Source organism: Balaenoptera musculus, chromosome 1 (genome assembly GCF_009873245.2).
Source record: "Balaenoptera musculus isolate JJ_BM4_2016_0621 chromosome 1, mBalMus1.pri.v3, whole genome shotgun sequence".
In the NCBI taxonomy this organism is placed as follows: domain Eukaryota; kingdom Metazoa; phylum Chordata; class Mammalia; order Artiodactyla; family Balaenopteridae; genus Balaenoptera; species Balaenoptera musculus.
This window is the reverse complement of record NC_045785.1, coordinates 60,109,072-60,130,880: the sequence shown is the minus strand read 5'-3', so window position 1 is coordinate 60,130,880 and position 21,809 is coordinate 60,109,072. Positions and strand designations below refer to the sequence as shown.

At 34.1% G+C, this 21,809-nt stretch overlaps 1 protein-coding gene and 1 pseudogene across 1 annotated transcript in view; one reads left to right on the top strand and one right to left on the bottom strand.

Moving 5' to 3' along the window:
• LRRC7 (leucine rich repeat containing 7) overlaps positions 1–21,809 on the bottom strand; it is a 505,876-nt gene that overhangs the window by 455,031 nt on the left and 29,036 nt on the right. The window lies entirely within an intron of this gene.
• On the top strand, positions 5,131–6,728 carry LOC118900081 (annotated as a pseudogene).

Sequence of the window (21,809 nt, the reverse complement as noted above, 5' to 3'; positions counted from 1 at the left end):
ATCCATAATTGTTTTTCATTATCCCTTCCTCTTGGATATATGTTTTTTTCTGCCATTTATCCTGTGAGTGTAATTAATGACACATCTTTCCAGAATAATTCTTCTTCTCCAGCTTCCTCATGTAAGTGGGGTTTCAGGAAGTTCTCACCTCAGAAGTTATCAAAATGCTTACATTTGCCAAATCTAGAAACATGTTGCTTTGCTCAACATTTGTAAATGTACATTCACTTAAGCAGCAAATATTTCAAATCAAATGGTCTTACTGTACACTAGTCAGTGTGCTAGGGGCTGAGGATACAACAGTGAACAAGACATACCCCCTGATCTCACTCATTGTACATACAAGCAAAAAAACACAGCAAAGATAATACATTGTGGTCCACATCAACAAGGATGCACTGAGTGTTCACACACTGAGGTCACTGAGACACACCTCATGAGGACTGGAAGATCATGCTTGGTGTGAAAACCGAAGGCTGAGTGAAAGTTCATTGTGTGAAGATGGTGTGGGAAGGTAAGATTGTTTCAGGAAGAAGAACTAGGATATGGAAAGGCCAAGAAGTGAGAAAAATAGGCCAAATAGAGAACCTGAAGTTGTTTAATGTACCTAGAGATTACAGTGTAGAGTGAAAAGATGAGTCTTGCTTTAGTACTTACTTGTTGTGTGATCTTGGGCAAGTTACTTAAGGGATAAGTTATTTAAACCCCTGTATCTCAGTGTCCTCATTTGTATAGCAGAGATAGTGATATCTTTAATGCAGAGTTGTAAAAATGATAATATGTGTACATATATTTAATTTACAAAATTAAGTTAAAAACATTAGAGATGTTTTAAGTAAATTACATTATCTAGTGTAAAATACACAGACTAATTTAAGGAAATAGTCCCTCACACCAATGCTCTAAAATCCCTGACGTGTTCCTTCACCATTATGGGTATTCCCTCAAGTCAAAATAAAGCTTCTATGTCAGTGACAAGAGTTTCAGAATAAACCTATTTTCTCTTTAAGAATAATTCATAAAAATTTATTTTCAAGTCAGGCCATGGCTACTTTCTATTAATTAAACCCTGTGTATCAAATCTTATAGCAGAATGCCCAATAACCTAATTCTTAAACTTCTCACAAATTTAATTTACATGTATTTAAATGTATTAGAATATTAACTCCAACAAAACAGTAAAGAAAATTACATAAAATAACATTGTTATTGATTGGAAAAAAGCATGAGTGGTGATTATCTTTTAATCTTAGATCAAGTTTTGATGTAGTCACTTTAACTTTTAAATTCTTAAAAATCTATAGCATATTATTTTATTGCAGAAAACACTGGTTTGGCATATTATTATTATTTTTTTTTCTTTTAGTTTTTGTTTTATTTGGCATATTATTTTAATTTCAGTTTGCTGAAATAAATGTATTTACTTTTAATGCAATATAGGGCAATAACATTAGACCAAAATAGGAATTATTCAAAGACATCATTAAAACATAGATGACACAGAAAAGAATCAAAAGTCAATCCTCATTATATGAAGATTCTGAATTTATGAAGTTGCCTTTTCAAAAAAATTTTATTTGTAAACTGCAATCCAATACTTGCAGCACTTTTGTGGTCATGTGTGGCCATGTGCATGCACAGAGTGGCAAAGACTTGAGTTGCTCCATGTGCACATTTCCAGATGAGGTAGAACAAGGTATTGCTTTGCCTACTTGTTTCATCTTTCATACCTCAAAGTCTTCAGTGCCTCGTTTTTGCATTCTTGTACTTTTTGCTGGTGGTTTTGCTCTTAAAGTGTTCCCCAAGCATGGTAGTGAAGTGCTATGTAGTGTTCCTAAGCACAAGAAGGCTGTCAAGCACCTTATGGAAGAAATATGTTGATAAGCTTTGTTCAGGCATGAGTTATAGTGCTATTTGGCCATGAGTTCATTGTTAATGAATCAACAATATATATTAAATAAGGTGCCTTCAAACAGAACACACAAAAAACAAGGTCATATATTCTTTGGTTAATAAAAGCCTTGTGACTAGAGACCTGCAGGAACCTAACCCTGTATCTCTTCTAGGAACAATGATTCGCTAATTCAGTATTAGCATAACTTTATAAGAACATAATTACCATGAATAACCAAAGTCAATCTCCTGACATATTTTACTTAATAAAATTTTTAAAATGCTACAAATCTAAAATAAGGTCAATACGGTGAAAGGTAAATGACAACCTAGGAAAAATATTTGCAGCACTTAGGACAGCAAAGGGCTAGTATCAATAATATATGAGAAAACAAACAGATAGAAAAAGATGTGAAAATAGAATATATTAAGAGTCAATTGACTTTAATTCTACTTTGGTTTAAATTGTAGTTAAAACCATTGGTCACAAATTTGAAAAGTATTAATGAAAAATGTGAAGTAAAAAAAGCTCTTGATGTTAAGTGTTTTGTCAATAAAAGGACTAAGCTATTCATTACCTTTTCTCGGAAGAAAATTTAGCCAATATTTATGTACAGTTGCCATAATTCTTTAATTAAGTTTGTACCTAGTCTGTATCTTTTCATCATAAAGTTGAATTTCTTGCCTAAGTGTATTTAATAAGAGCACTGATCTTTCTTATAAATAGTCAGATTTAATTAAAAATTCAAGAAGTGTGTTTGTGTAACTGTGAGCCTGAAGATGTTTGTTATAAAAAACTGTATTTGGTAAAATATTCTGTGTAGAAAACTGTGTTTTTCCTTAAATTTCTGAAATATTTTTTCCTTGGAGATTAAATATACTCACCAGTCTTGTAACAGTTTAACCACTATGTGTCAATTAAGCTAGTATACAAGAAATGGATTTCCTTGTTAGATTAGGAACGTTTTTTTAAAGGACTGTCTCTTAAAAATGTGCCATGTATAAAATCAAACATATCCCTAATCTATTTACATTAAAATACAAAAAAAAAGAACCCCAAAGACCTTGTTCATTCTTCCACAGAGGCAAATAGTGAAACAAACAAAAGACAAAGAGGCAATTTGCTAAGGCACTTCAAAAGGCCAATAAGCATGTTGAAAAAATCAAAATCACTAATAATCATGGAAATGGAAAACAAAAATGAGTTACCAATTCAGGATATCAGACTGGAAAAGATTTAGAAAGAAGGAGGGGAAGAGAAGTAAAGAAAGAAGGAAGATAGACTAAAGGACATGTGCCTGAACCCAGTGAAAATCTTGTCATCATTGAAAATGGGGCAACCTGAAATTGTATGCTTCCTGATATGGTATATAACACCACCAATAAAGCATTTTTGTAAAAAAAAAAAAAAAAATGAACTTGAATCCCATCAAGCCTTTAGATATAACCACCAGTTTATATGAAGAACAAAAAAAAAAAAAAAAAAGAGGGAAAAAAGAACAGGTTAAACAACACCACAACTGATTAGTCAAATCTAGATCATGGAAAATTGTTGAGGAAAAATGATCCTATTTCTTCAACATACAAACTGAAAAAAAAAAGAAAAACAGGAAATCATTACAGAGTTCAATTCTTATCTATTAGAGATACACACTGAAGCACTTATGGGTAAAACGATATATGGATTTTCTTTACAATATTATAGTAAACAAAATAAATATCAGCATAGATGAAACAGAAGCAGTAAAATAATGATCACTGTTGAAGCTGGCTGATGGGATATATTGGGGTTCATATTAACGTTCTTTTTACTTTTTTGTATATTTGAAAAAACCATGGAAAATAATTCTGGAAGGTCGTTTGTAAAATGTCAGTGGTACAAGTCCTCATTGCTATATATATTATTCTATATAAACAGTAGGCAAGAATGTTCAGTGTTTATTGTAGCATTATATTCAGTGTTTATTGTAGCATTATATAAGAAAAAACTATGAAACAACCTGAATATCCAAAAATGGAGTATTAGTTAAATAAAATACACATATATCACTCATTAGAAATCATAACTTACAAGAACAATTATTCACTTTGGCTACAAACAGGGCTTTGAAGTTAAGTAGACAGGTTCAAATCACATCTATGTCACCTACCAGCTGGGCACCATTGTATGTTACCTAACCCATGTAAACCTCAACTTCTTCATCCATAAAATGGTAAGTGTAACAGTACTTATATTAATGAGGTATTTTCAGGGTTAAGTGTTATTAGTGTTTATTTCTGGGTAGTGGGACCATTGTTGATTTTTCCTTCCTTACAGTTTTAGGTTTTTCTACTCTCTCTGTCTGTCTCTGTCTCTGTTTCTCTCTCTGTATGTATAAACGTCTCCCTCTCTCTGTATGTATAAATGTAAAAAAATTAACTCACAATTTTTATAGACTCATAAATTTATCTAACCTTTTGATTTCATATGGTAAAATTTTTTCTTCAGCTAAGAATAGAAAAATGTAAGTATTAACATATTGAATCATCCTCCACTATTGTTCTGTCTAATTAATCATCTTTATGAATATGTAGAAGTGGGTTAGATTTGAATATTCAGAGGATAAAATATCATGTTATCGGGATGAATGCACAGAATAAAAGTAACATTCTAAGAATTGTAAGAAAACAAGGCTGGCTCAAGTTCAAATTGTGAAGCCCACGGTCTCCCTCCATTCTCCTTTCTCTGATTTTACAGACTAGTTCTTTCCCTTCCCAACTAAAAAGCGTAATGTTTTCATGCTGCCTATGCTAATTGTCAAATATCCTATTATCTTGAAATATTTCCTATGGAGAAATACCAATTTTATAAATATCATGTTGCATTAGACTACATAAACACGTTTTCTGCTATGTATCATTAAGTTAAAGATATATATGGCAACTTAGGGAACATTCCAGTTCCTATGTTAAAGGTATTTGGGTAAGATATTTGGTAGAGTATAAGATCTCAGAGGGCAGGGTTCTCACAGGTCTTTTTGCTTCTGTATCTCTACCACCCAACAAAATGTCCAGTATGTTGAAACACTTAACAAATATTTACTAAATTTGTTGAAGAAACTGAAAACAAATTAAGTTAGGGACTGAATGTGGTAAGGTGACTGTTCTGTCATATTTTTAAAGTTACTTTAAGGGGTTGTGTAAGCTGCCTGGCAGAGCAGGACTCTACCTGAGTGCCTGGCAGAGCCATCGCATCACATGACCACCCCCAGACAGCTGATGGGTGAGTGTAGCAGAGAGTTTCAACTGTGGTCTCAGAAGTCTCAGGTGGCAGGAGATGATGCCACAGTCTTTGGGGCTGAGGGTCATGCCAACAGCTTTGCAGAGCCTTGGAATGTGAGGAGAAGGGCTCTGGCAGAGGCAGGGGCCAAAGCTGAAGATGGCCAAAGAAATGTGCCTTGAAGTCCTTTCAAGTTAGTCTTGAAGACACAAAGAAACAAAAGAGAAAAGGAATAAAAACTTGGCAGAGATTGGCAAAAGCCAAGTCATTTGTAGTTGGGCCATGCCAAATGATCACCAGCATTTCAACACTGTTGAAAAATTACCTGGACTATAATAAAACGTTAGTGTTAGACTTTGGCAATGAAAAATCCAAAATGAGAAAGCCCAAGATATCATCCTAAGGTCAGAAAAGAATGTTACTGCCTTGAATGTCAGCTATTTCCTTTGAAAGAAAAATATATTTCAGAACAAAGAGAAGAACCTGCTCAAAACCAGTAGGTATGTCCCTTTAGCATGAACTCCAACAGTAATGATGACTCCATGGACTTATTTGTGAAGGGTTTACCTCAAGTTTCTCTTCAGGAAGCTGACTTTTTAGAACAAGGAGAATCATTATAAACAGAAGAACCAATACCAGCTACTCCTTAAGACAGACAGATTTGATTTTGAATATTCTAGTTCAGGTGACATAATCTACTGACAATGTCCTTTATGGAACATCCATCCATGGCAGTTTGAAGAGTAGTTTTAACAATTTTGGTAATTTGATACCATGGATGACTTTGAAAGAAGTCATGAAACAGGGATATTTTTTTAATTGGAAAGAATTATATTTGCAGATTCAGCTAAAAAGAATTACTAACATAAAAGAAGTTATTTTCGAGCCTAAATTTGAACAAACTACACCTAACCTTAGAGATTCACACGAAAGAAAAAGATAAAAGAAAAGGTAACATAAAGAGAAAATCAAATTGTGTATTAAGGTATAGAGGGAGAAAAAAATGAAAATTAAACAACAACCAAAAAAATCTGTCCCTAAAAATATTTGGATGGCTCTGTCAGTTTCAGTAATGCTTACAATCTTATTTTGGTATTATGTTACTCCTTTCTGACAAAATAAAATGAGAAATGATTCTAAAAGAGAAGAAAGTAACAATGAGTCTGAAATGAGCACTAGTGAATTATGTCTAGGATATGACAATGATGACTTTTATTTGCCTTCCGAAACTCTTGCTAGTACATTCAAAATCTTGTCAACTAATGAGACAGGAGCCCCATCACCAGGTCTCCATTAAAAGCACTAAAACATACTGATGAACAAAAGACTGAGGATCCCAAACCAACACAAACTCTTATCAATGCACCACCTGAAACTCTTCAGTCACCTCATCTTATTCTGAAGGATATCACCAATGTCAATTTGTCTCCTGTAGTGAAAAACCAGAAAATCAAATCTTTTTCCAAAAAAGAATAAAGAAAGCCCAGCTTTGACCTTGTCTAAGTGTAGGTGCACAGTCAGAGTGAACTATCAGGCTCTGATTCATTTTGAAACTAAAAAGAGCGGACCTTTTTAGATTTGTGTTTCTTGAAATCTCCCATTTCCAACAATAAAAAAAAACACAACTCAAAAAAATATCAATCAAATATAATGATGCTTTTGTTGGATGGATGTTGTTGAAATTGTCCCACACTCTTCTCCCTCCTTTGCTCATAGAGAGAATCTGTAAGATAGTATATACCCGGGTCAAACTGCCATGGCCATTTCTTCAAAACTATTCTGAAAATATGACGTTTTACCTTAAGCGTTTAATAAATTTAGGCTGATTTTTTTCTTTTAAACCTAAATAGCTAGAATTGAACACTAAAATAGTGTAGATTTCTTACACTGCCTAAAACCTTAATTATAATCAAAATATATATTATACTTACTTTATTAGAAACCAATAGGATGTTTTAATTATGTTTTGGCAACTTCATTTTTTTAAAGTCAGAGATATGATAGTGAATGATTTTTGAAGATGGATGGAGGAGATTTTGAAACTCCTTACTACAATATTTGAGTAAAGTAAATCCTTGATATTCAGAGTAGGATACACCCTAAGTTGCTTGTGAACCCCTTATACCACTGCTGTATTTAATTTCTCAAACACAGTTGACCCTTGAACAGCATGGGCGTTAATCAGCCTATAATTTATAGTCTACCCTCTTTATCCAGAGTTCCTCCACACCACAGATTTAACCAACCACGAACAGTGTAGTACTATAGTATTTACTACTGAAAAATATCAGCATAGAAGTGGACCAGTGCAGTTCAAACCCACCTTGTTCAAGGGTCAACTGTAAAGTCTGTTTGAGATCATGACAAGAGAATTGATGGTTTCTTAAGATCAAGAACTAGATAAGTGACTAGATCTGAACGTGCTCTAAAGTACACTATTTAAAGTAATGCCTCAGTAAAATCACAAATGTTAAATGTGTGAATTCCAAGAGTATTTTGTACTTGCTTTATATAAAGTTTTCCATCAACCACATGAGAGGGAATTATTCAGTTCAGAAAGTTTGAGACATATACAGACACATATGTATATGTATATATATCTTTCAGTTTTTAAAGCAACTGTAGTTTGTCCCTTTAAAAATAAAATTCTTGGGCTTCCCTGGTGGCGCAGTGGTTGAGAATCTGCCTGCCAATGCAGGGGACACGGGTTCGAGCCCTGGTCTGGGAAGATCTCACATGCCGCGGAGCAACTAGGCCCGTGAGCCACAACTACTGAGCCTGCGCGTCTGGAGCCTGTGCTCTGCAACAAGAGAGGCCGCGATAATGAGAGGCCCACGCACCGCGATGAAGAGTGGCCCCCGCTTGCCGCAACTGGAGAAAGCCCTCGCACAGAAACGAAGACGCAACACAGCCAAAAATAAATAAATAAATTTAAAAAATAAAATAAAATTCTTTATAAGATAAAATAGTAACTTTGAGTTTAATTTGCAATTTAATATTTAGGGATTATTACTCTAGCCTTTTGGCTTAGCACTGGGATCATTCTCTACATCCTACATCTTGGCACACTTATTTTTCCAGCCGTAATTCTCAATGAGCCCTATGTTCTAGCAAAGTCAATTTTCATTCTAAATAAATAAATAAGAAGAACTCATGTGCTCCTACTTGTTATGTGTGTTTTTCCATACCACATCTTTACCTTATCTTAGACTATTGAAATCCTTTTCATCTTTCAAGACCCACATCAGATATAACCTTTTCTAGGAACTGTCCTCCAGTACCTAGAGTCAGGGACCAATTGATGTCCCTATCTAAATGGAACTACAGTTATATGGCAACTAAACCACGTATCTCAATTGCAATTATCCGTATACACATTCCATCCCCCTAATAGACCTAATGACTTCTAAAGAAGACATTTTGTCCTATTATTTCTGGCATCCTCTACAGCATATAGTCAACTGCCTTGCACAAAGCAAGTTGTCAATAGCTTTGTTGAATGCATTCTATATATTTAATAGAACAGTCCAGTTCTGTCAGGACAATCATCTTCAGTAAGGTGAGAAGATATCTGCCTAGCCAAACAATCACTCTAATATCCAATGGAATGCCATATGTCAAAACCAGATGGCTCTCACACATTTACTGAATGACTGATTTTTAATATTTTTCTTACATATACATGATGTGTCTTTTTACCTCATTGGCATAACACCGTGAGTAGTAAATAGTTTAATTTTCTTTTACAGAGTAGATACTATTTAATTTGTATTATTTTATCTCTCTAACCCTACCATGGCAGAAAGTTTCTCAGAGCCACCCTAATACATGTTACCTCACCTAATGCCAGCAAACCCAGGGGACTGTGATAAAAATGTTGGTAGATTCACATCTGCTGATAAAATAATTACAACAAAGCCCATAAAACAATAAAAAGTGATGTTAAGACATCATAGTCCTTCACCAAAACCTAATCTATCATGCATATTATTCTCTTGGGGTCCTGCTCTCTGCTAGAGCTAATCCAGTAAACCAAATCACTATATCAAGTTAAGGTATTAATGAGTTAATATTTTTCTAGTTCCAAATAGCATCTTAATCTTAATGGAGGACTTCTGTAACTCATCTGCCTCTCACTAATAGCGAGGATTATTTGGGGATTTTTCAAGTTGTAAATTATTCTAAAGGGCCAATACAAAATATCCCATTATTTTTTATAGACACTTATTTAAAATGAAAAATGATTTTGTTTTGAAGGGCAAAAATAAAATTGTGGTATTTAGCTCTGTGGCCTAGGATCAAATCTGGAATGACTACTAAATAAAATAAAATTAGTAAACCATATAATTTTTGAGGGGCTTGGAATTTTAGACTTTGAATTTGAAAATAGCATATCTACCTATGTAAAACCCTAGAAATAGCAACATGGAAGTCATAATTTGTCTTCTAAAAAAGTCTCAGATATACACTTTTTCTCCCCAGGTCCAAAGAATAGGAAAAGAAAAAATCTTAAAATATTCAAGAACTTGATAAGGCAAAAAAAAAAAAAAAAAAAGCAATTTATAAAGCTGATGTAAATAAATAAAAAATTTTATACTGTTCATATGTTTGAAAAGTGATTCATTTATTTTCTAACCAAATTTTTGAAAGTTAAATCAAACTAATAAGGATACAGGAAGAAAAAGGCACAAGCAGAACAACTACAGAGAGACTGGTTACTATTCTTCCTAACTTGTCATCCACATTCTGGTATCCCAAAGAATATACAATAAATTTAAATATAAACATAATCAGAAATTTGGAGATTATTAAAGACACACTACATAAGAATAAAAGGATTTTAGAGTTGTATGATACAAAACATCTAGCCCCTAGGACCTAAAAAAGCAATAAATGAAGCCAAAATTTCTACTTATTTTTTGCTTAAAAATCTGTTTCCATTAGATATTGGAGTGATGCATGTATAAACCAAAGATTGCTAAGGGCTGCCTAAGTTTAAGTGATCAGAATCTAGAAGAGAGGCATGGGACAGACTGATTTTTCCCTCTGAGCCTCCAGAAGGAATCAACCCTGCTAACCCCTTGATTTCAGACTTCTGGTTTCCAAAACTATGACAGAATATGTTTCTGTTGTTTTAAGTCACCCAGTTTGCCGTAATTTGTTATAGTAGTCCTAGGAAACTAATATAATACAATAGAACAAGGGGGTAAAAATAGTAAAGAAATTCAATAATATAAAAATTAATTTTAATTTACTTTACCAAAATCCATTTCATTTGAAATTTTCCATTTTCAGGCTTTGTAAAATTCAGATATATAATAAAATATGTATCATAACATCTAGCTATATGCCACTTTTAAGAATCACTGGTCTATTTCAAAGAACATTTACTCTCTTGTAGTTTACTTTGTGTACCGTATTCTAATCATTAAGCATTATGGTCAATCTTGCACTGCTGATTAGAAATATTGCTTTTGTCATTAGTATTATCAAGTAATTATGAAAATGTAAAAACAAATGTATTAGAGTGAATCTATTTGGAGATGGCAAAAAAAAAATGCTGTCAAAATTATAACCAAACAGGGAGATAGAAGATCTGGGTTCTGTTCCTTGCTCGGGAATTTTAAAGTCATATGGACATGGGACTAACTAAATCTCAATTTCTTTATTTGCAAAGTAAAACTGACAAAATTTGCCCATCTATCTCCTTAAGATTCTTTTTGAAAAAAGATGAAAAAAAATGAAAATGTTTTATACATTATTGGGGTTAGATACTTCAAAGTTTTCTTAAAAGTAATGTTTTTTAATCATAAAACTGCAAAGAAAGTATATGTGTGAACCGGTATAAGTACCTTTACAAAATTATACAGCTACCAAAAGCAGCAGCTTCTTGAAAAGAAAAAAAAAAAAAAAAAAAGCAGCAGCTTCTTCTAAAGGTGAAGAAGAAAAATTTGATTAACGATTTTTAAATTTGAATATCATTTGGGCCTCAAATAAATATATATTCACCTTATTCTTGTTAATAAATGAAAAAGAAGAAATTAGGAAAAGTTTGGAGCATTACATGATGTTTTTATTTTTTCTTGTTGATCTGGCAAAAGTTTTATATATTATTTGTTTAAAAAGTATTATCTTTAACAATTTGAAGATTATGCTGTTATGCTAAAAATTACTATATTGGCAGGGGAAAAGGCTGTTAACCTAAGTAACTCTAAATGAAAGGAGTCCGCTAAAGGCAAAAATAACTGCACATAAGTAATGTTCTCTAGCTGATAAGTTGTTTCCCACAAGAAAATGATTTAACAGTTCTGAAACCACTATACATATATAGTGGGACTGAACAACTAAGCAAATGGATAGCAAAAGGTGGAAAGTAGGTTCTTACTGTTGGGATAGGTGGTTATAGAGAAATAAGAAGAGGCGGGTAGAATGATCCAGGTGGTATTGGATTAGAGTTGGAGAGAGAATGAACTCATGTTTGGCTTTACATAGATACAGAGAGTTACATATAGAAATATTTTGGGGCATATATATACACAGGTTAGTATGCACACATATATTTTCTTGTTCTGTCAGCTGAGGGGTCTGGAGGCAATGACACCCCAGTAGCAATAACACACCTAGTGCCTTGATTTTGGTTTCTAAAACCATTCTTTAATAAAAGATTCCAGAGCTCCTTGGAGAGATGGCTGATTCTAAGACTGGGACAGGAAATATACAAGATGAGCCAGGAGCATTTTGTAGCACCACAAAGTAAGGAAGTGATACAAAACTATGGGTGTGTGTCAAAGGAACTCAGAAATCAAATAATAGAGCATTAATAATGGTTAAAACTGGAACAATTTGAGCAATAAAATAAAGTTGTATTGGATTATAACCCAAAGTATAAAATAAACATCCATGTGTCACTATTGTCACTTTATCACTGTGTTCTTCCTCCCCAAATCCTACAGCCCCAGTCTAATCATAAGTAAAACATAACACAAGTCTCAATAGAGGGATATTCTAAAAAATATCTGATCAGTATGCCTCAAAACTGTTAAGGTCATCAAAAACAAGGAAAATCTGAAAGACTAACACAGTCAAGAGGAGCCCAGGGAGACATGATGACTGAATGCAATGTCATATCCTGGATGATAGAGACAGAAAAGGACAGTAGGTAAAAACTAAGAAAACATGAATAAAGTATGGACTCTAATGAATAACAATGCATCAATATTTGCTAACTAATGGTGACAAATGTACCATACTAATGTAAGATAATAAAGGGGAAAGTTGGCATGGGGGTATATGGGAACACCCTGTAACGTCTTGTAATTTTTCTATAAATGTAAATACCTGTATTACTTCTAAAAAAGTCTTTAAAAATGATTATAGTCATGGAATTCTACAGAAAGAAGAAGACTATTCCCCCATTCCAATGACTTCACCTTATATGTGAAACCAAGACACATACTTGCTCATGGTCACAAAAGTTATTGAATGAGCTAAACTGAAATTTGTACTTAGTTCAATGTATTGTCCTCTGTACTATAATATCAATTTATTACTGAAGGCAAATGTAAAATTCATGGTTTTATATTTCTGTTACTTGTTGATGATGCCATTTCAGTAGACCCTTTACATAATTCAGTAATACTTTATATGGTATTAGTTCACAGTAATTTGCTACTAGTAGCTTTAACTAAAAGATACTAAGTAGCACATGTAGAATATCACATTGTACATTTTACTTTTTAAATTAACAGAATATACTGAATATGACCTTTTCTAAACATCATGTATGTGCTTTTCTAAGTTCCCTAAGTTGAGTTCAGATGTGTATTTTTGCTTGCCTTACAGTTCTAAACTTGGTCCTTGCAGTCACTTTGTGGAGCTCATCTACCTCTTCCTCCATGACCATATTTCTAATTTTTACTTTGTTATACACTTTGCAAGTGTTTAGCAGCCAGTTCCCTTCTTCAGTCCTGTTACTTCTGAGAAGTCTGCTATGTTGTATGAAAGAGAGCACCAAAAACACAGAAGTCTTGGGTTTTGCTACTTTTTAACCAATGTAATTTGAAGTACATCTGTAATCTTTGTGAGCTTTTAAGGATTGTATAAAGATGCAATGAGAAATATGCTACAGTCTATGTATGTCTTAATTTTGTTTTCTGTAGGAAATGAAAGTAGGTAACTAAGCTTATAATAAGATTTTTGAAACAAAAATAGTTACAGTAGAAATAAATAGCACCAATAACCAATAAACATTTATTGAGAATTAACCTTTAGAGCTTCTAAGATGTCCTGCACTATACTACTTTACATCCACTATTATATTAAATCTCTGTGTAGTATATTTATTACCATTTCCATTGACAGTTAAGGAAATCAAACCCCAGAGAGGTGAAATGACTTGTCCACATGAGTTTTAGTGCTGAAATTTTGGGGGCATTATTTTTTCAACTTGGAGTAGGTTGTTTTATTTTATTTTATTCTTGCTAAATTTTAATTTTTCTAATATGCATAAAAAGCCGCAAAAACAAAAATAAAAACCCAGAAAAAAAACAAGGCTCATAGAATCACCACAAATAAGGTGCTGCTTTTTCTTCATTGAAAGTAAATTGTATCATTTAGATGTATTTGGCTGAAGGTAATAGAAAACCTGGCTTACACAATAAAAAATATTGTTTTAGCTTGACATATGAGGTAAAGTATAGTGGTAGAGTGGCTCTAGACTTAGTCTGATCTGTGTCTCAAAAGGGTCACCATGGAACTGGGGAGCTTCCCTCCCTATTCTGCCAACTCCTGAATCAGATTCATTCTAAGACTGGCTAATTTTGTGGTCAAATATAAATGCATTGGTTTCAGGTATAATATAAATAAGAAAATATTCATAGGAACAAAAGGAGCAGTTTAATTTGTCTGTATTTTCTTAGGAGTGAGGAAACTTTTGCAAACCTCCTTTCATGTTTCATTGGCCAGAACTGGGTCTAAACCAACCACTGGCAAAGGATTGGAATGGCCACGATCGGGCTAGACCAATCATGATTTACCCTGCAGCTGGAAATAGATACATCCTTTCCTGAGACTTGTGGGGGAGAGAGCTATCCAAATAAAATTAGGGTTCTGCCAGCAAGCAAGAAAAAGGGACCGGAAGTCAAGTAGATAACTAGTCATGTCTGCTGCCATCCCACAATCAAGTAAATGAAGGGTCCAAGGCTAAAAAACTCCAGGCTCCTACACCCACTACTTTTCATTTATATTATGTTGTTTCTGGTTTATCAAATGTGACTTTCTGATGAATGGAATATTATTTCCCAAAGCTTATATAATTAAAGGTCTTGTTATAGTTTTATTGTACTGCGTTTAAAAAAAAAAAAACCTGACAACTTATGACATGGCTTAGAATGTAAGGACTGGAGCTCATCCTATATTAGGTCTAGTTTCCTGTTATAATTTACATAAATTATTTCTTGAGACTAGAAGGTCCCAAGCAATGTATGGAAGTTCCCAGTGAATATTTAGCCTGCATATATGCTCACAGAGTAAAGAAGCACTGTAACAAGATAAATGATCAAGAAAGCTGCCTGTCTGCTTCCTCAAGTACCTAAAAGAATCCTTGGTAAATGTAGCAAAATGAAAAAAACAGGTATACCAAAAAGAAGTTGATGTGAACACCATCTGTACTCCATTTTATTTGTGTGATCCTAGGCCTATTACTTACCCTCTCTGGTCCTTTGATTCTTCATTTGTATACTGAGATCATTTCTACTTCACCCTTATGTGGTACACATTAGCTAAATGTAGGAGATGAGTAATGCACACTGTTTTTCCTTTTTATACTTTCCCTGTAGAGATTCTTCCTAGAGCTTGAGGCACATTTGAGGCAATTACTATGCTTCATTTGCCATGTCAAGTCAGGTAAGAAAACCGCGTGGACAAAATATATGAAATCCATGGTGACTCTGAAAAGTCTGAAGAACATGTATATAAAAGAAAGAGACCAAAAGGCTCAAATGGGACCAAAGTTAATAATGTTCAGTAGAAATACCTGGAATGTGAAATCTGTAGAATGTTGGATCACTGACTTTGCTAATGGTATCCATGACTTAACTAATTTTGTCCAATATCCCTTTGTGCATTTTGGCTAGAAACACCTTGGTATGTGTTATGGTTAATTTTATGTGTGAACGTGTCTGGGCTACAGTGCCCAGATATTTGGTCAAACATCATTCTGGATGTTTCTGTGAAGGTGTTTTTTTGGATGAGATTAACATTTAAACTGGTAGACTTTGAAGAAGCAGATTACCTTCTGTAATGTGGACAGACCTCTTTCAATAGTTGAAGACCTTAATAGAAAAAGACTGACCTTCCTTCCCCTCTCCCTGCACCTCCCTGCCACACATACACACACACACACACACACACACACACACAAAGCAAGAGTGAATTCTGCCAGAAACTCCCTTTGGACTGAAACTGAAACTTCTGTGAGTCTCCAGCTTGCTGGCCTGCCCCATGTGATTTGGGAGTCATCAAACCAGAATCATGTGAGCCAATTCCCCAATTCCTTAAAAAAACTCTGTGTGTATGTGTGTGTGTGTGTGTGTATGTGTGTTGATATAGATATAGATGATACATATATATCCCATTGGTTCTGTTTCTATGCAGAACTCTGACTAAGAGAGTATGTATCCTGGGCCTGACTTAAACATTTCACAATGTAGTGGGAAGACACATAATGGGAACAGAAGACTTGCTTTCAGCTGGAGTCTGCCATTTCCTAATTCTTGGTAAGTTTCCTTGGTTGTTTCTTATTTGCTCTACCCCCAATGGGCTTCTATTTTCTTTATTTACTATATGGTGATAATCACATCTACCTTACAAGATAGCTATGAATGTCAATATATGTAAAAGGTATTTTCTAATTACAAAGTATAATATTGGTTATCATGGTTATTCTTACCATGTTAAGCATCATTATTCACATTGCTTGCTAGAAAAAGATCAGTTGTTCAATGGAGACAGAGGGACTTTACCCTAGGGAAGCATAGCCTGTGCCTCAAAAATCTAAACCTGGCTTTTGGAAAATTCTTAGGAAAAAATTCTAATGCAAGGAAATATCTCATAAATTCTGACAATAACAATGAGCCTGCCCCCATGTCAACCATACACCAACTTACTGTTCAAGAATGCCTTTACAAGGATTACCAGCCCAGAATTGTACTGTGTTTGCTTAAGATATTGCCATCACTACATATTTTAATTTATTTAAACTGGATCAAAACATGCTCCCTGAGATTCCCCATAGATTATATTCCTGAATGTTTAGTCTCTGGATAGCAGGTAAATGAAGTTTAGTAACCTGACACTCAATAGAAACAGAGTAGGAAGAACTCACACTTTGTTTTTTAACTTTTTAGCTACAATTTAGTTAACTGTGACCAAATGCATCTTTCCGGGTATGCATTAGTAGAAGGGACAACACATTTGGATTTAAATCTATTCAAGTGATACATTAACAGAATTTTGCTCCTTAAATCAATTTACCTCACACAGAAAAATTCCATTTGGTGGATGGGAACAGTCCCTCACCCTCATAGAATATTCTATAGTGATTTTTTTTTCTGTCAAGTCTTCCTTGCTTATTCTCTCCCTATTTCTATGACTGTGATTTAAATGATATCACTGAGTCACAAAAGTATTTTCAAAGGTGCAAACTACAAAGAAAGTGACCATATAGCTGTATGTTAATATGTGATATTGTTTGAATTAATATCCTAGTAGTTTATGTTGAAGTTAGAGGTAAATGGACATCATCAGAAATAGGTTAGTCAGTCTAGCAGACTGTCCCTCAGACATCTCTTAGTATCATCCCACACTCCTTCTAAAACCCGGCCACTTGGAGGTTTCAAGTCCATAAACTTACTTCAGTCAACAACAATATTGAGCATTTATTATGGGTCAGGCATTTTCCTAGATGCTGGAGACACCTGGCTTGATGCTGTGATTCAAATTAAATCTTGAAGATCTATTATTTAAATTACACCTATTGGAACCAGTCTAATTTAAGGAACATTTTTATTTATAGTATATGGTGAAAGGAGACAAAGGCTAGAGGAGGTGGGAAAGGCAGTAAGTTATTCTCCCTTCTAAAGACTCCGAGAACTCAAACCCTTTAGTTTAGAAAATCAGTTATACTCTTTGTAGTCTCTGGACCTTTGTACAGAAAATTATTTTTAGTTTTAAACTTTAAAAATTATTTATTTTTTAATCTATGACTGTCTCTCTCCAGTGTCTTCCTCTTCTCTTCCCAAGATGTAAATGTCATTTCCACCCAGCAGTTCTCCTGTCTTTCTGTGTCTAGGTTTGATGACTACTTTCCTCTCTCATATCATCATGTATTTTCCCAGTCATAGAATTATAATGCTGGCCTCGGTTTTGTTTTGTCTTTTCCACAAAACTGTTAACATTCGACACCCTGCATTTCTTTATTGATATTTACCTTTAGGGCACACAGTATGTACTCAAAATATATTTGTCAAATAAATAAATAAATGGATCAGTTAAGCCACAATCAGTATAGAAATTCCAGACCTTTTCCCTAAATCTAATGACCTTCATGTCTCTACTCCATTCATTCTTTCATTTATTCATTCACAATTATGTATTAAGCCTCTACATCTGTATTTTGAAATCAAAATTAAATATGCAGCATGTCCTGCTTAAGAAAATACATCTGGATATGAATTAATTAATTAACAAGGTCATCAGTAACTGATCTTGAAATACATATTATTTTCAATATACTCTATAAATTACTTAGTTTTTACTCATCACATATCACCTATTTCCCTCCTCCTCCTCCCCAGCTAGAGTATAAGCCCCTTGAGGACAGGGATTTTTGACTATTTTGTTCAGTGCTTTACCCTGAGTTCTTGGAATAGGCCTGGTACACAATAATTACTCAATACATATTTGTTGCATGAATAAAATAATAAATTAATGAATATACAGTAGAAAGAACCTTGGTTTGCAAGTTAAAGCCCTGGATTCAAGTCCTGGCTGGGAAACTCTGATAGTACCAACTCCACAGAGTTTTGTGAAGATTAAATGAAATAATGTTTGTAAAAGCAAATTGGGAAACACTGACCGAGTATAAGGAATTATCGGTAATACTGAATCAGGAACACATCCTCTCATAGTAAGACTGATAAAAGATAACAGTAGTATTTATTGGGTTTTATTTTTCAGTTTTATAAGATAGTCAATGAAAATTTAAATAATTTCTGAAATTAATCTGCCTGCCCCACCAACACACAAGACTGATACCAGACTGTTGTTCCCAATCAACACGCTATAACTAGCTCTGTGTAGATCCTGCGTAGCCCTTACACCAATGAGAGAGGGAACGCTGCTCACAGTCTAACCACACGCACCACAACTGAATCCAAAGATGCATCTGTGGGTGAACTCCCTTTCTGTTACCAAAATAAGTATGAGGAAAAAATTTTCAAATAAGTTGTAATTCCAAATGAGAAAAAGACACTACTCCAACTGACTTCCCCAAATCTATCAGGAGAAACAGCCACACGGACTGGGGAAGACTAATATTCTTCACACCACCAAACCTATATAAACTTGCACCCTTGTTTCCTTCTATTTTCAGTGGAGAAAGCATCTCTCTACCTTTCAATGACTCACAATTAGATTTCTTTCCTTCTTGCTTTTCAACAGCCTTCGTCTTTGGCTAGTCACTCTCTACTACATCATTGAAAGAATATATATATATTAATTCTTTTAATTCTTTATATATATATATATATATATATATATATATATAACTGAATCACTCTGCTGTACACCCAAAACTAACACAACTTGTAAATCAACTATATTTCACAAAAAAAAAAGAAAACTCTTTGCTTCTCTAGTGGATCTTTCCAAACAAACAAACAAGAAAATGAGAATATAAGTGGTTCAGCTTTTAGCTAAACCTGGTAACAAATTTCCCCACAAATCCAAAAGACTGACTTCCTATTCATTTGGGATGAAAGAAGAAGGTTTGTTCCAGTTAAAGCTGAAAATGTATGTATAGCCACCATTTAGTTATGAAACAGGTTATCTTTCTGAGACACTTTAATAGATCCTATCATTTTCATCCATGGTTTTATCTCCAGTGGTTAACAGTAAGGGCTCTAGAATCAAATGGCCTGAGTTTTTGTTCTGTTTTCACCATATAATATGCTATGTGGTCTTGAGCAAGTTACTTAATCTCTCTGTTTTTTTTTTTTTTTTAATCCAGAAATTATACTAACACTAGGGTTGTGAAGAGTAAAGACAGTAATCCTAATAAAGTAGTTAGAATCATGCTTGACACAAATGAAGTGCTCTTATTATGAAGAAGGACTTGTCTCAGAACAGAAAACAAAAAGTCTTTGCCTTAAAGTACCTGGATAGTCCTTCTCCTATAGACACAGACCCATAGGTATCATTGTTCAGTTATGTGTAATTGAGGATAATTACTTAGAAGAGTCAAGTAAAAGGTAATTAAATTACATAATCTACTCTGTATGAGACAGTTTAATAGCCTGAGTAGGCGAGACAGTTTAATAGCCTGAGTAGGCAATCACTTACTGAATATATTATTAAATATATATTTTAAGTAAAAATATGTGCTTTATTTTAAAAGCTGAGCAAGTTAAAGAAAATTTACTGGAAACTTAAATGGCATAATTGTAGTTAAATATTTTCAAAAGGGGCAAATGATGGGATATTTGTACAGATTTCCTAATATACCAAATATATTATTAAAGTGCCATCTGGCAGAGTTAATTGCTGTTGGAATGAGTAACGTGATACCTCATTTCACCACACTTGACATGGAGTAAAACCAGCACAAGTTAAACTTGACTATGTGTGGTAGTGCCTATTGCACCATTAGAGCAAGAAAACTAAGGTAAGGAAAATAATGTTGTAAGGGTAGCAGTTGCAGTGGAGTAATTTCCATTGAAAAATAAAAATATGAATTACCAGGCAGCTTTTGGTCCAGTAGTGGTCAAAAGCCAGACTTCCCAGATTTGAAATCCAGCACTATTCATTACCAGCTGTAGACCTTGGTAAGTTAGTCAACTTTCTTGTGCTTTACTTTCTTCATTGGCAAAATGGACACTATGATAGTACCTCTTTCCTAAGACAGTTGTGAGGTTTAAATGAATTAATTCATGGGACATGTTTAAAAGAGTGCCTGATATATGGTAAATACTCAAAAAGTGACAACAATCATTTTTACAAAACTCTTTTTATGTACAGTGACATCATCTTCTACTTATGTTGATATTAAAAGGGAATGATATGACTCCTTTTCACGCTTTAGGATCGTTTAGGTAACACTTCCTCCAGGTTGAGTAGGCGTTAGCCAGGTATATGGGTAGCAAAAGCATTGAGGAGAGAAGCAACATAAGGAATGGAAAGTAAATGCAGGATTTGACCAGATCTAGGTTTTGAAAAGATACCTGTTGGCACCAGAGACTATGACTCAGAGGGCTAAAATATGGGTGGCAGAGACACCAGTTAAAATACCACTGGAATATTTCAGGCCAGAGATTTTGAGCATCTGGACTAAGGCATTGATAACAAGAAGAGAAAATCACAGGTGAGCATGAAAGTCTGTACAAATAGAGTATGGACAGGACTTAGCAACGAATAAGACACAGGAAGCTAAGAAAAGGGAGAACTCAACACCAAGCTCTGAGGAACATGTTATAAAAGTAATTCCAAAGGCATTTTAGAACCGTTAGGAGCCATAATAGAACTGTTAGCATCGGAACAGAGCCTTCCTGGGGTGACTTTGAGGAAGAGAGTACAATTGCACTTATGTTACTATTTATATTCTGGAATGCTTGCCAAATAAAATTGGTCACAGTAAGCACAAACACTACTACTATAATCCTTTTGGAAAATAATTTCATGGTATGCATAAAGAGGCATACAACTGTTTACAATCAATCATACAAGAATTTTACTTCTAATAGATTATTCCAATGTGTTTAGTAAGTCAGGGGATAAAGAGGTATATATACAAAAATGTAATTTGGACATTATTGATAATAGGAAAAATGTCTGCAGAGCCTGCCTGACCTTCAGGAGAAGGCTAGTTATGTAGTTTATCAACTTCATAGAACGTTATACAGACAATAAGAATTACACATTTTAATAACTCCTACCACTTGCTGAGTTCACTGTACTAGACACTTTATAGATTATTTCATGTAGCCATCATAATTCTCAACAGTAAGTATTGTTATCCCCATTTTACAAGGAAAAAATTAGACTGCAGAGAAATTAAGACAATTTCCCAAGGTCACCCAGCTAATGAGTGGCAAAGGGACTGAAGATGTTGCCTGTGGATAGGTTGTGTTAAGGAATTAGGATCAGTTTGTGGGTTCACAGCTGTAAGAAGTTCCCAGCCTCTGTTTCCACAGCTGGGAAAGAGCAGAACAAGGATTTAAGCTCAGCTCAGGTTCATCTGACTACAAAGCCTGTTCTCTGAACACCAGCTTAGCAAGTCATGTTTAAACGAGAAGAGGTGAACATCTATGGTTTCAAATGTGAAATGTGTACACCAAAAAGGTAAAGAAAAGAAGGCTACAGGAGAAATGAGAACTGTTGTGTT